At 41.5% G+C, this 12,852-nt stretch overlaps 1 pseudogene; it reads right to left on the reverse strand.

Annotated features, from left to right (window-relative positions):
• Positions 1–9,873: 9,873 nt before the first annotated feature.
• On the reverse strand, positions 9,874–12,577 carry LOC122476804 (annotated as a pseudogene).
• Between the last annotated feature and the right edge of the window lie 275 nt (positions 12,578–12,852).

Genomic DNA, 12,852 nt, shown 5'->3' on the forward strand with positions numbered 1-12,852 from the left:
TTCTGCCATGTGAGGATACCTTGAAAAGATCGCAGTCCACGAACCAGGAAGTGAGTGACCCTGAATCTGCTGGTACCCTGACCTTGGACCTCTGGGCCTCCAAAACTGTGAGAAATCAATGTCTGTTGTTTATAAGTTACCTAGTCTATGGCATTTCGTTACAGCAGCCTGAACGGATTAAGGCAGTAACAGAAGGAAATATTAATCTTGGTACTTAATTTAGTCACATGACAGAGAGAACCATATTGGGAAAAGATTTGTGAAATAAGCAATATCAATGACGCTGAGAACCACAGTGTCACACATAACGTGTGACTCTTGTATGGCAAGCACACAATTTATTTTGAATGTTACTGCAAATACCATCTTTACTAGTATTATTATTTTGATCAATAATAAGTATCTCTCAGAAGATCTATTTGAAACTCAACCTTAGGAAGGCAGAGAGGCAGCTGGTAAGAACAGCAGTGACTTGGCTTCCATTTCTAACTCTGCCACATTTTCAGAATTGTTCCTTTGGTCAAATGCTATCCCTGCCGTGGTCCTTCATTACCTCATTTGTAACATGAGTAGGTTAGACTGGAGGCCCTTAAAGGATTCTCAAAATATGGTCCCAGACTTACTGCTGGGCAATAAGTTTTCACCTGATGGGTTATAAATGAATCTAAAAGTATGAGTCCTTTCCCTGCATATTGCTGACAATAGGCACATAGTTCCAGAGACTACCATTTTATGTTCAATGAGAACTTTCTTGTTTAATACTCACAGAGCTTCCTCTGTATCTGGCACTGCCCTAAGACATTTTTTAAAATTTATTTTTGAAAGAGAGAGAGACAGAGAGAGAACACGTGAGTGGGGAGGGGCAGAGAGAGAGGGAGACAGAATTCCAAGCAGGTTCCTTGCTGACACAGCTCAGAGCCCAACACGGGTCTGGAACCCACGAACTGTGAGATCATGACCTGAGCCGAAATCAAGAGTCAGATCCTCAACCGACTGAGCCACGCAGGTGCCCCTGTTTTAAGAAATTTTTAAATACTGGTTAAGTGTGTTTAATCCTCATAACAACACTGTGGGTTGATGATGCTTTTATTGTCCCCAATTTATGGGTGGAAAACTGAGGTGCAAAAAAGTTGGGTAATTTGCTCAAGGACATGCTGCTAGTAAGTTGCAGGGTTGGGATTCAAATCTAGACAATCTGGCTCCAGAGTCCATACTCTCGAACATTATCATGTACAACTAACTCATGAAGAGAGTGATTAAAGGTTTGTAAAGCTTGATATTCATAAGCTAAAATCAGCACACTGCTTAAGTTAATGAAAACTCAAATTTAGGATTCTAAGTCTCCCACAGTGCATGCTCACACAACAGCTTGCTGCTGGAGTCCTCGTGGTTGCTGGAAGGATATTTAAACAGCAGCCCATTTTCAAAGCTGTCTTGAGTGGTTTGTATTTACCAGGGCCGTTTCTTTGCATTTTAATTTTAAATTACCATTGGTGTTTTGCGGTAAATATTTTCATAAGGAGTGTGCCTTCCTCCGTTCTTAGCTTTCATATTATTCCTCTTTAGGCTTTACCAACAGGAAGAAAGAGGCCCACTACTGAGCCATATAGGTCTTGATGACCTCTCTCTCAGCTATCGAAGACTGTTAAAGCTTTGAGGTTACTCACTTCTTGTAAGGGCTCAGTTTAGTGCTCTCATTCCCGTGAGGTCCTGTATTGGCAGAGTTAGGAGGATGGGGGAGGTGTAATTTTTCCAGCTTCAATTTATTCCTCCAGTGACTTGTAGGCAATTTTAGGAAGACCCCGTGGAGCGTAAGGTAGGCTGAGGAGGTAAACTACTATACGGTGCCATATTTTTACTGCTCAAGAAACAGTGCGGGTTGCTATTTGAAAATTCAGGTTCTCATTTTAGTGATAGAAAAAGAAATACGGTTCAGTTTATGCTTTTGGGGTCTCTAGCCATTATAAAGGTCTTCACCAAATCTATGACTTTCTACAACAAAATTTGTAGCTCCTATGAAGCCACATGTCTTAGATTTAGGGACATGTGGCAGGTACAGAAATGAAATATTGATGTATCTAGTAAGTCTCAAATTAGAACAATTGCCATGACAACTTATTCAGTCTTCTTTAATAAAACATTTGCACAGTTCAAATACAGAATCAACATTCTGTTGTTTGGCTCCCAGTGTATTATTTTGTGTATGAGATGTCATATGTTTCAATTATGGTATCACATGCTGGTATTTTTAGATATAACAAAACACTGCTATTGCTTGACCATAAAATAACTGTTGCGTGCCCGTCTCAGCCTATTGGTAACCAGTGTCGTGGCTGGACCGGCCTTTGTGACATCCTCAGCAATAACCATTATGAAACTTTGAAGAAAAAAGACTAATTACAAGTCCTAGAAATTACATGGCACAGTGGGGGCCACATGATGATGCTGAGGGGTGTTGAGAATTGGGGAGTGGAATTCTACTTTATCGGGGTTGAGGGTGGGGGCTAGGATTTTGCTGTTTCATTCTTTATTGGTGAATTTAAAACATAAGAGCAGGAATTTAAATTTGGGGAGAGAAAGCACAAGAGACCCAAATGGTCAGCCACTGAAATCAACCAAGTTCTCTAAAACAAAGGAGCCTGCGGGGAAATGGGAGGACTGGCTCTTCATCTAGTCCTGTGGCTGTCAATGTGTTTTATTCAGGACAGTCATCTTGTTATTTATTTATTTATTTGAATCCAAGTTAGTTAACACACAGTTTAGTATTGGTTTCAGTAGTAGAACCGAGTGATTCATCACTTGCGCATAATACCCAGTACTCATCCCAACAAGTGCCCTCCTTAATGCCCATCACCCATTTAGCCCATCCCCCCACCCACGTCCCCTCTAGCAACCCCCTAGTCTGTTCTCTGTATTTAAGAGTCTCTTATGGTTTGCCTCCCTCTCTGTTTTTATCTTATTTTTCCTTCCCTTCCCCTATGTTCATCTGTGGTGTTTCTTAAATTCCACACATGAATGAAATCATGTGATATCTTTCTCTGACTGACTTATTTCACTTAGCATAATACACTCTAGTGCCATCCACATTGCTGCAAATGGCAAGATTTCATTCTTTTTGATTGCCGAGTAGTATTCTATTATATATGTGCACACACACACACACACACACACCACATCTTCTTTATCCTTTAATTAGTGCTTGGATGGGAGATAGCCATCTTTGAAGTGGATGCCTCGGCAGTTAAGCTTAAGTCAGGCACTTGCATTACAAAAAAGAAAAACATAATTGTCAGGGCTTACACTCTAGTAACTCATAAGGAAATTAGGTCATTGGTCTTATCACTAACAAAAATATACCCATAGATTAATTTGCTTATGTATGCCCCTACTGTAGGCAGTCATACCTACAGTATGCCACATCAGCCCTTGAGGGCCAAGGAGGTGCCATCCAGTTGGGAAAAGAGGATATATATATGAAGCAAGTCCGAGATACCAGGGGTCCAGAGCAGTGACGCAAGCAGTAAGTGATAAAGGAATTCAGAGGAGTGACTGGTTGTTGGGGATGGGGTGCTTGACAATGATCATGAGGAGGAGGTAACCCTTGAACCAGATGCAGAATTTTTCCTGCTTCTCCTACCTAAACCTATGGAAAGTGCCATATTAGGGTAGGAGTTCTGCTAGTAGGATCCCCAGACCAACACTGGGCCATAAGGATCCTTCTCATAGGATCTGAATGAATTCTCATTACAAATCCTCCCTTTGGTTGCTATAGACAAATGATAGCAAATTCCAAAACTTTCATTTTATGTATAACCAGAGGCAACCTATGCTAACTTCCTAAGTGAGATGTTAAAAGATTATCAAAGCTTGATATTCATAAACTAAAATGAGTGCATTGCTGATGTGTCCTGAGGACTTAACTTTGGGATTCTACCAAGAAGTCTGGTAGGTGTTGAGCAACACTGTAGAGCCCCCACTGGGCATGCTCACAAGAAGATGTTGGAGTGCCCTCGGCTCTCAGGAGTATGCCTGGTCGGCAAACCATCTGCATTTTCATTATTGTCTGAGTTGATTCTAGTTTTCTATGGTTGTTTTCTTGCTTTTTAATTTTAAAATGCTATTGGTTTAGCCCCATTATTATCTATTTAATTTGTTGTGCATGTTTTTGTTAATCTTTGAAGTATTAATGGTACATGGTTGCATTAAGTGTTTGTGCCAACGTTTTGCAATAACTAGGCTTTAAAATATGCATGTGATACAATCCAAATATGATTACTCATACTCTAAGGGTTATAGTAGGTATGTACGTAACTTCCTCCCAAATGTGTTTATATAATAAAGCTTCATTATTAAAATATTTAATCTTTCATCCTGTAAATATTTACTGAAACCCTACTATTGATCCCCTCACCACAAATGCACCCCAACAAGGCTTTTCATCCTACAAAATGACTTCACAATCTACTCAATTGCTCAGGCTAAAAACTTAGGAATCAGCCTTGAATTCCCCTTTTCTCCTTATATATCACATTCAACCCATCTATATAAGTCTTGTGACTTCTCTCTATCTGCAAAATATATTCTAAATTCAATTGCTTCTCATTATCTTCACTCTCACTCCCATAGTCCAAGCCATCAGGTCTCTTGCCTGAGTTATTGCAATAGCCTCAAAATTAGTGTCCTTGTCTCCTCACATGACCTTCCCTCCCATGAAGTTCATCCTACACATAGCAAAATGAATGTCTTAAAACATAAATCAGATATACCACTCTACCACTTAAAATCTTTTAAGCATATCTCATTCACAACCAAAGGAGTGTCCATTCTCTCTTTCTGGCCTTTCTTCCAAAGGCTCTCCATGGTCCGACCTCTGCCTAACATGCTCACCTCATCTTCTGCTGCCCCCCCCCCCCATTTGCTTTGTTCCAGCCACACTAGCTTTCTCCTTCACTGTCCAACATGCCAATATTTCTACCTCAGGGCCTTTCAACTTGCTGTTCTTTCTACTTGGTATGCATTATTCTTCATTTTTTCATATGGGTGACTCCTCATCATTCACGTCTCAAGACAAGCATTTCCCCCTCCTTAGACAAGCCTTCCCTGACCACGTAAGTTAAAGCAGCCCTTCCAGTCACTCTCCACAGCACCCCATTTTTGTTTTCCTCAGAGCATGCATCAATACCCGAATTTGTCTAATCTCTTCATGTACACATGTGTATTCCTGTCTCTCCTCAATGGAGTCTAAGCAGCAACTGTCCTTTTCACGGCTCTATAAGTTAGGAGGCTTTTAAATCAAGCAACAGAAGGCCTGATTCGAACTACCTTAAACCATAAGGAGATATATTTTTTTAATAATTTTTTTAATGTTTATTTATTTTTGAGACAGATAGAGAGAGAGAGAAAAAAACACAGCACAAGCAGGGGAGGGGCAGAGAGAGAGGGAGACACAGAATCTGAAGCAGGCTCCAGGCTCTGAGCCACCAGCACAAAGCCTGAAGCGAGGCTCGAACTCATGAACTGCAAGATCATGACCTGAGCCGAAGTTGGATGCTTAACCGACTGAGCCACCCAGGCACCCCATAAGGAGATTTCTTATTGCATATTACACAGGGTCCAGAAGCAGAGTGGTTATAGCATTGGTTAAATCAGTGATTTAGCAATACTGTCAAGGACCCGGGTTCTTTCCACTTATGTACATTTGACCATCGTCAGCCTCAGACTTACCTTCTCATGGTGGAAAGGTGGCTTCAGTGGCTCTACAAAAAGCAGCCTCACAAGGCACTACCCAAAAGTCTGAGGAGACAACTTCCCTTTCTTGTGTCTCTTTTCAAGGGCGAGGAAGTCTTTCTCAGAAGCCTCCCAGAACCTTTCCCCTCGCATTTCACTGGCCAATAAACTTATTGACTGACCTACTCTGCTAGATACACATAGCTGAGAAAACAAGCAAAATCCTTAGTCTTATGTAGTGGTGTTTACTGGAATTACTGAGGGGACACCCTTCTTCCCAACCAGGTTTGGAACAACTCGAGAAAGCAAAGAAATGACATGTGGACTCAGATCATCATCTTTTGAACCTTTAGAGGCTTGGAGCATGTGGCCTTAGGTCTGTTAGCTAACTGGGCTTGCTAATACAGAACCCTGAAGTAGGCAAGTCTGCTCACCCAGTCGCAGCAACACAAAGCTGGAAAAGCTCCCCTAAGGCTCTCATAGAGGCAGACTTCCTGGAGTAGCAGACAGAAGATAGAAGCAAAGAGAAGGAGGCCAGAGCTATGTTTGATCTTTCCAAATTGACCAATTGGATAAATCACTCTTCCTCTCCAAGGTAGACTGAGTAAAGGAATGGAAAAAGACCAGGTGACCAGGAATGTACTTAGGGAAAATCCTTCCACACTGAAATCAGAAGTGGGGAAAAACTATTCCCCATTTAACAGAGCTTGCTTAATTATTATTGAATTTCTCTTCCATTGGAAAAGCAGAATAAGTAAGGTTGGCAGGCCACAGTGTTCTTTGTTCATCCTAAGAAGGCTTTGGAAAATAATGTTTTGGTATTGCTTTCTAGCAAACGTTCTTTGTTACATAAAGCCACACTGTAATAGAGTGTGAGCCAATGCATGATACAAGTGTATTTTGTTCGCACAAATGTATGCATGTTACATACAAATTGTCCACTTTTTCTTGGCCCTCAGTGTTTGTTGTCTCTCCCATGTTTCACTTGTGGGGCTTCCACATGTGACAGTTTGGGCCAAGATAAACCAGGTTGGTACCCAGAGCTTCTGAAGTAGAATCAGAGGGTATAGCCAAATCATAGCTGAGAAAAGCACAACCAAGACTTCAGTGATGGAAAAACAGTATGAAGTTTTAGGTCCAAGATGTGAGGTGAGGCTGTAAATAGCATAACAAGTCATAAGGGTCAATGTTAGGATGAAAAGGATTGCTTAGGACACTGAATAAAAGGTAGGTTGTGAAGCATATCAGAACAGAGATTGAAGATAAAAGTAAGGGTGCCCCTACATTGTGGGTGAAGGTGGAGGTGGCCTGAATCCATGCTGTGGATGTGATTTTCAAAGGAGCTTTGCAGGGCTAGATGTCAACTGTATTCAACGCATGCTCTATGAAATCTTGGGAAGGATTGGATCCATCATCCTTCCACACTCCCTTGTATTGTCTGTTTAAGCCAGGTGTGTGTAGAGTTGGGTAGCAAATGGATTGCTTACATGCTACAGCGGTTAGAGCAAACTTGTAAGCAGCTTTCACAACCACGTTGGGAGCTATGGAACAGTAGTGTTGCCCTGGAGGTTCCTAGGTTAACTATGTTAGCATCTTGTTCAGACTGGGCTCTAGAATTGTGGGGTAAGGTATAAGGGGATTCTGTCAGTTTCTCTTCATGACGAGGGCTTGGAAATAAGGCTCCTGCGTTTTTTTAAATGTTTATTATTATTATTATTATTTATTTTTGAGAGAGAAACAGAGCATGAGCAGGGGAGGGACAGAGAGAGAGGGAGAGACAGAATCCAAGCAGGCTCCAGGCTCTGAGCTGTCAGCACAGAGCCTTACATGGGGTTTGAACCCACAAACTATGAGATCATGACCTGAGCTGAAGGGGGACACTCAACCGACTGAGCCATCTATGCCCCACCCCCTTTTTAATTTGAGTATAATTGACACACACTGTTACATTAGTTGCAGGTATAGTTATCCAACAACTCTATACAGGTTCATGTATTTTTTACCGTCATTACATACCATATCAAAAAAAGCACTTAGGTGAGTTTGCAACAAGTGCCCATTACTTCTACCCTAGTGAGTTTCTGTTAAAAATATTCACTCAGATTTATGTGCAACTACATACAGGAATGTTCACTCCCCTCCAAATGTTTCTGTTGAAGTCTCCAATAAGAATTACCTTTCAGAAATGTCACGCAATAAGTTTTTGATTAAGATTGTGATTTTCTTTAGGTGCAATCAAATTAATTTGTTATTTAGAACTGGCCATCCAAAGGGACATTTTTTGATCAAAAGTTTGATAGATAGCTGAATTGGGAGAGTTAAATGGTTAAGACCTACATGTGTTTCACTTCCTGCAAATTTTATTTTTTATTTTCATTGATGAGAAATTAGGCAAAATTATTGAAGTGCTAGCATTTTAATTTTAATTCCTTTGTTAAATAAATAATACATTAGCTATCCTGCCCCACAGGGAAGAATATAATTGAAATACCGAACTCATTTCTTTGATACAGAAATAGTAAGAGGTAATGGCATACATACTCTGACACTTTAGCCACTTTTTGGAATCCCTGGGAGACTGGGTGGGTTGATGTAACAATGTCACATTTTTGGTAGAAACAAACAGCTTCCTCCAGTTATTTCTGTACCAAAATCTATTCATTTCCACGGTAGTTTGTTTCAGAAGTTTCTATATCTAGCTAATGTAAGAGTAGCTTTGAAGTCTCTTGTGAAGCTTTGTATTACATGTGGAGATTTAAAAATTAATATTATATATTACATATGGATATTTAAAAATTAATATTATATCATACTTTGCTTTATAAAACGATGTGGTCCTCTAATGAAACTGAACACTTTGAGAGTCTAGGAGTGGTTCATTGAGGAGTAATTCAGGAAAGGAATGGATAGACACAAAATAGAACAATCTTAGTTATGAGATGGTGATGTCAATGGTGTATCTACAACATGGCCCCACTAATTCCTTACTAAATATAGTAGTGACAACTGCTATTATGGGGCCATTCGTCCATGTATCACACTATTCTGTAATTATTTATGTGTCTACTTCCCTCTCTGCAGTGTGAGTTTTTCAGGGCCACAGTCCATGTCTCATTCATTTCTCTCTCTATTCCCTGCAGTGTTCAACTCTGTGCCAGGCCAAACACAGTTGCTCTGTTGCTTGCTGTTTGCTTTGTAAAAGAAAATAGAACTGTATCGATTTTTCTTCTTTTTTTAATTTAGAAATTTACTCTGTTTAATCCACAAGCTTTATATAGCTTTAGTTTAAAAACAACAACAAAACAAAACAAAACAGAAACAGTGAAAACAGCACACTATTTCAAAGTCTGGGCCCTTCCAGCCTTCCAAGTATGAGAGCTCTGAAAGTTGTATATACCAGTTGGAAGACCAAGACAAAATTATGAATGGAGCTGTGACATTTCATAAAACAAACTTTTATATAACTGAAGGATCCTTCCTGGAACTAGTTAATTGCCTTGACAAAAAAAACCCACAACAGAATAGAATGAAATTGCAGTGTTCCAAACCAACTTGTAACACATCCATATAAACCCACAGTGTCCTGGCAAACAACATGCTTTCATTTTCTGTCTCATCCTAGAGCTCAAATCCGGATTCATTTCACCAGGGACTCCACAGGCAACAGGAAAGATTGTGGCATTAAAATAGTCATTTATACTTCTGTGGTAGTTCAACAGTGGTCTGGGCTAGCTTGCAAACCATATAAGGTTGGAAGCATTATAACTTAAATGGGTGCTAAGATTCAAATAAGAAAAAATAAAGAAAAAAAATGAAAAGAAAGAAAAACCTCTGGGAATAGGCAAGGCCTTTAACCATAAGAATGCCAACAATATTTAAACCCCATTTTTAAAAAAGGGGATTTTTTTTGGCTAAAATATTTCACTGTAAATGAATTTATGTCAGCTGTCAACGAAAGAATGTCACTAACACACTGTGGGCACTTTTCACAGTGTAAATCCGTGCCCTTTTTTTATACAGTGAACTTCAATCTAGCAATTATTACAACAAATGTTATATAGTTTAAAGCTCAAACACACTCTAGCAATTTTGAAATTGAATTGCATACAAACCGAATAAAATGTACATCGTGACACACATTCTCACCTAAGACTGTGGGGACACTTGAGCCTTCCGCATCGACCTAGCACCTTTTCGCGCAGGTGGTTTTCTAAGTCGTTGAGGTTGTCTTTGGGCTCACTTTTGGTCTCCTTCTTAGGCTCAGGCTCTGCCTCTGATTCCTGCTGTGCTGTTGTGGTTGTGGGAGCAGCAATGGCTGCAGGGGTTACAGCAGCCGCAGCTGCAGTGGCTGAGGCCACGGCCTTTTCCTTCCTGTGTTTTGTGCTTCTTGTGTTTATCCTTCTTGTGTTTCTTGTCCCTCTTTTTCTTCTTTTTCTTTCCACCTCCTTTGGGGTCCGAGTTCCTCGCCAGAGATGGGCTTGGTGTTGGCCTTTTAGCCTTTTTGACCGGTACTGCTGGTGACCAGTTGGTAGAGGGTGACAGACTGGAGACTGAGGTGCTGGGGTTTTTTAACTGCTGGCTCAGGAGATCTTGAGACAAATCAGGAGGGTGAGACCTTCCTTACAGACTGAGGGCTTGGTGAGGGAGCCTTTTTTGTCTTTTTGGTTTTTCAGAGTTCTGGAGACGCTCCTAATGGGCCTCATATGTGGAGACGGGGACTGCCTTCTTTGGGCTGATGATGATGCTCCTCTTTGAATGGGTGGAGGACTTGAGGAAGTCTGAGGAGTTCGAGGCCATGGTGAGGACGAATGCCGTTTGTTTGGTTGTGGTGACTGGGGCTCCGAGGTAGATTAGCTCAGGGAAGACACTTTCCTATGCTTTTATGATAATGAAGGCGAATGTCTCTTGGTGACTGGGGAGCTTCTTCGGGAGGTGGAGAATGGGAGACCTGACAGTTTGGTGGTGAAGATGGCAATTTCCTGCATTTAGGAGGGGAGGGGGAGAAGCCATTTTTCCCTTTGGAGGCAGAGAAGGAGAGTATCTCTGCTGTACTGGAGGAGAGTATCTTCTTGGGGAAGGTGAGTGCTGATGGTGGGAGGGGGGGTGGAGAAAAGGAGTCCTTCATCGAGGTGGCAGCATGGGAGACCTGCGCCTATGAAGAGGAGGGGCAGAAGAAGGAGAACGGAGCCTTCTGGTGGATGGTGGGAAGGGGCTCCCCCTCCATCTACCACGAGGAGAAGTCTCTTTCTGGTGCTTTCAAGGTGATGGAGAGGTACTCCCAGAAGGGGAATGTCTCCACCACCTGCCTACCTCACTATTCTTCACATGGGCCCTCTTGGGTCACTCATCTTCTGAGGAAGAAGAGGAACGAGAATCAGATGAATACTGCTGGTTCTGTCATCTGTACTGATGTTTCTGCTGCACAGAATCTGCTACAGCTATTTTGCCACATTTATTTTCTTCCAATTCAGGTAACTCTACTTTTCTAGGCTTAGGTGTTGCTGAAGGGGAGTCTTTTTTCTTGGTACCTTTGTGTTTTGTCGCTGAAGTTCTCCCTGGAGAGACAGAACCAGGACTTTTTCTTGTACGGTTTGACTGCTGAGGTGTTTGGGAATGATGAGTTTTAGGCGGTGGAGTTGCTGGAGGTGATGGCCTATGCCTTCACCTCAGAGGACTTGCTGAAGGAGATAGCCTACCACTTTTTGAGGGGGGCTGGATGTCCTCTCAGGAGGATTCTTTGGCGGTGACCAGAAACCAGATGAAGAGTATGATGAACTACTTCCAGACAAGGACGCTGATGAACGAACGCCTTCGCCTCACTGGAGATCTACTCCTCCTATACCTGGGTGGAGGCGGCATTCCTCTTGGTGGAGTTCTTCTTCGAGGAGATGGCCACCTTCGAGGTGAGTTTGATCCTGATCGGGATCTATGACACCATCTAGGTTGAGTATGAGAAGGAGAGCGGACGGTGTCTGGGATCTTGATTTTGAATGTGACTGAGATCTTGGTCAGGTTTCTCCTTCTCTTTCTTTTTTGGAGTTTTTCTCCAGAGAAGATTCTTTAGACTCTGGTACAGGTTCAGGTTTGGGAACTTTCAGGATGTTACTGGTAGAAATGGCCTCTTGTACTGAAGGTCTTTTTACTTTCACTGATGGTTCTGGGAGCTCTGGAGTTTTTTCCTTCTTTTCTGGAGCAGGGGAAGGACTCTGGCTCTTGGTTCTGTGGTGGGCACACTGAGAATAACTGCACTTTCTCTCTCTCCTGACAGGGGAAACTCATATTCTAGGGGAAGGAGACCTGAATTTGCATCTTCTTGGGCTTCCAGACCTCTCCCTTTTTTTCTCTGCTGCTTTCTTTTTCTTCCTTATCCCTCTTATCCTTGTATTCATCTTGCTTTTTCAAAGATGCCAACGTTTCTTCTTTAATTTGTCTCTGTCTTATTTCTTCTTTCTTCAGTTCTAGAGAAGCAGAAGGGATTCCAGCAATGTTTTCTTGTGCACTTAAGAGCTGGGGCCACAGTTCTCCCATAAATTCTCTGGCATTTTTTCCATTCAAAAGCCCAGTCAGGTTGATTTGCATTATTTTTGAGACTGGATTCTTCACTTCCAGATCATTGAATATAAACTCAATCACAACATCATCCTCAAACCCACGGATTTCTATTACTCGTTTTGTTACCCAAGGCTTTATAACCTCCAAATTTACTTTGCTCATATCTACCTTTTTTTCCAGGCATGCTGCAAATTTCAGCTGCTTCAGTAGCTTCTTCTGTTTGTTGCTGAACCGACTGTCCTTTTCTGCACTTGTTCCAGAATCCTGTGTCCATCTTGCTGCCTCTGTATTGATTTTTCTTATTGTGATGTCAGAGTTTTCATACCCCAAGCTCCAAACTAAGACTGAGATATTAAAAATTTGTACTGTCTTCTTTCCCCCATGCCTATTTTCTTTTTCTAGTAGATGCATACCCTGGATCTCAGCTATTGGATCCACCCTAATGTAAACTTTATGTAGTCAGGGTAGAGGTGCACGCTTGTATATGTTTTTAACTTGTGTATATATTGGGCTGATATTTGAAGGCCATAATAAGATGGATCATGTTTAGATCTTCTAGGTCCTCCATGGGAA

Source organism: Prionailurus bengalensis, chromosome X, assembly GCF_016509475.1.
Source record: "Prionailurus bengalensis isolate Pbe53 chromosome X, Fcat_Pben_1.1_paternal_pri, whole genome shotgun sequence".
NCBI lineage: Eukaryota > Metazoa > Chordata > Mammalia > Carnivora > Felidae > Prionailurus > Prionailurus bengalensis.